The following is a 3,247-nucleotide window of genomic DNA, read 5'->3' on the forward strand; positions in this document are numbered from 1 at the left end:
TTTAAAACAGGATTTGGAAAAAAACAAGAGTCACCCTTCCAATGACACAGACAATAGCAGCTCTGGTTATGAGTATGTTTCTAGAATTAAAGGGCCTTTATTCATATCCATTCATTAGTTGTATAACCTTGGGTAAAGTACCTAATCTCTTAGCATCAATTTCCCCATCTTTTAAACAGGAATAATAAAAGTCACTACCACATACAGTTTTGGTAAAGATTAAATGAGATGTATGTATAAACAAAAAAAAAACAATAAAGTATTTGACAAATAGCTCAATAAATATTAATTATAACTGTTCAAATCCCATTTTTTGGATATTCTAGCTACTATGTCTATTTCAGGTTGTGCTTGAGTATTGAGTATTAAGCTTGAGTGAACACCCATGAATGCTTGCATTTCAGTTTTATGGTTCATTAAGAACATATAGTCCTTCACCATTGCATTAGTCTTTATTAGGAATTATTCATTAGCAGGCCAGGGAGCTCCTGAAACAAGGAAAATCCAGAGCACCATGCTTCCTCAAAGTGCTTTGGTGAGACCCTGTTCAGCTTCCCAATTTAGGCCTGCCACCGCCTGCTCAGGGGAGCAAATGGAATTGCAGCGCAAGGCTAGGGTGAGAGACCATGGATAATTATTATTGGGTTGGCCAAAAGGTCTGTTTAGATTTTTCCCATAAAACAAAAGACACATTTCACATTTTCACCAATAACTTTATCCATTTCGATATTTTGAGTATCTCAGCTTCTAAGGGGTAGAAGCCAGGGGTGCTGCTAAATATCTTCCAGTGCATAAGACAGCCCCAAAGCAAAGAATTATTCGGCCAAAATGTCAATAATACCAAGAAACTTCACAAACCACTTTTGACATGTTCGATCAGTCACAGCACCTTCTCTATACATTGCACAAATCTTTTTCTGCATTTCAGTTACACTTTTACCATTCTTTAAATAATAAAGCATACAATGCCAAAAATGTTGTATATCTTCTTCCACTTTCAATATTAAAATGGCCGCACAAAAATCCACCAATTTGATAAATTTTATTTTTAAATGCACGGCGATACGACAGCTGTCGTGCATTTAAATCTAACAAAATTGTTCTGAATGAAGTTAAAGATAACTAAACACTACTAGAGCCATCATATGGAAAAAACTAAATGAATTTTTTGGCCAATCCAGTATTTCCCAAGAATGCCTTGAAATCTTTTGCTATATTATTCTGTTTTTAAATTATTTAATATTCTTATTCTAACACAAAAATCAATAAAGAAGTGGGTTAAATGTCAAAAAAAGAGAAAGAATATTATATTAATAGATTCATAATGGCCTATTGAATTGAGGATGTTTGTCTTAAGATTAATTTGGAGAATGATACAATGAGTTCAATTCAGTTAAAAAACTTTAGTGTGCCTACCATGTACCAGTCATTATTTGTGGTGCTGGAGATAAAAAGAATAAATGCATGGGTCATTACCCATGAGGAAATGGCATCTCAGAACTATCAGACCATATATATATTGGGTTGGCCTAAAAGTTTGTTTGTTTGTTTTTCCGTAAGATGGCTCTAATAGCGTTCAGTTGTTTTTAATTTCATTCAAAACAATTTTGTTAAAACAAGCAGCAGGCTCTGTGGTGCATTGGGGTCACCATGGACCCAATACAGAGGTGGTGTGTGAAGCTGCGGTCTCTGCAATCACCCTGGACAGTGAGAGGATGCGGCTGCTTTGGGACGTGGAAGGGAAAGACAGCGACTTTGAAGGTTATGCAATGAGAATTTTACATGACCTTCATTCAGAAGTTCAGACTCTAAAGGATAATGTCAATGTTCTTGATAAAGCAAGTTTGGAAAGTCAAGAAAGCATTGGTTTCATTAAGACAATAAAAGTACTGATGGAGAAAAAATTCAGCGGATATCATAAAAATAAGAGAATATTTCCAGAAGTATGAATATAATCAATGTGACAAGAAAAATTCAGAGGATGAGTAAGAAGTTGCTGACTCTAAACCAGAGTCCATTAGGGATGAAAATCTTCAAAAGCCTGATGTGGAGGATAATATATCTAACAACAAGAACAACAATCCTGTTGTTCCAAGCAGCTTTGTTTCTGAGAAGATTCCACGTAGTCTGCAACTTTCAGATTTTGGACTCGAGTGGTACCTAATACCTCAAGTTCCACCAAAACCTCCACAGGTGGTAAACTACCAAAAGGAAAAAGTACTAAAAACTCCAAAATATGCACTAAATATGAACAATTTTGAGTGGGTGACTCCTAAATTAGAGCATTTTGGTATCTGAACATACTATGTGTTTGAATGAAGATTACACAATGGGACTTTAAAATGTGAAGAATAAAAGTGACGAAGCCATAGAAACAGAACCAGTGTCCAGTGAGAGTAGTGCCACTACTGGTCTAATGAACAAGCAATTGGAAAAAAAATGATGCCAAATATAAAAAATCTCCCTTGGCATCTATATTCTGTACTCCTGGTTTGAACATTCCTTCTACAGAGAGCAATACAGCTTTGGTATATGCAAGTTATCAATTATCAAAAACAAATAGTTCATCAAATGATTTGGAAATGAAAGACTGTATATCGTTAATTTTAAATTCAGACAAGTGCTATTCAGACAAGTGCTCTGAGAATTGTGCTTCTCCCTTTTCCCCCTTGATTTCTTCTTATAAGAATCTGCTCAGAACACCTACACCTCCAAAAGTAACTACAATTCCAGAAGATAGTCTCCAGATTTTATCAAAACACAACCCAAACCTAGGTACTACTCCAGTAGCAGTTAAGACCATGCCTCCCAGTGAAGCATTCCTTACTAGATGTGAAGGACAAAACAACTAAGATGTTGGAAACAAAAAACCGATGAAAAAATTCAAACGGGTCCATCTGTTATAGAAACTGAACAGAATGAGATGAAAGCAAAGCTGGACTCACTTTGTTTTTCACATTCCCATGTCTCCCTGTCTAAAAACCAACCCATATCAAAGATGGCCATGGACACTGATGTCATAATATGGTTTTTATTAAGTTTTGATTTAGTTTAACCTCAGTCTTGCTGACATGTAGCTCAGTAATTCAATTTTTAAGTAACATTACTATTTCATTGATTTCAGATTTACCATACCTAATCTAACAATGGATTAAGAAATACTACTAGGGAGCAGGATCAATAATTTTTAAAATTTAAGTGTTACTATTTGCAACTCAAATAAAGTCACCTAAAAATAATTTGTTAG

The 3,247-nt window shown here is 35.0% G+C and overlaps 1 pseudogene; it reads left to right on the forward strand.

The window, feature by feature from the left end:
- Window positions 1–1,650: 1,650 nt before the first annotated feature.
- Window positions 1,651–2,927, forward strand: LOC129083492 (spindle and kinetochore-associated protein 3-like; annotated as a pseudogene).
- Window positions 2,928–3,247: the final 320 nt, after the last annotated feature.

Source organism: Pteronotus mesoamericanus, unplaced genomic scaffold, assembly GCF_021234165.1.
Source record: "Pteronotus mesoamericanus isolate MK-2021 breed Mesoamerican mustached bat unplaced genomic scaffold, CSHL_Meso_final scaffold_167, whole genome shotgun sequence".
Classification (NCBI taxonomy): domain Eukaryota; kingdom Metazoa; phylum Chordata; class Mammalia; order Chiroptera; family Mormoopidae; genus Pteronotus; species Pteronotus mesoamericanus.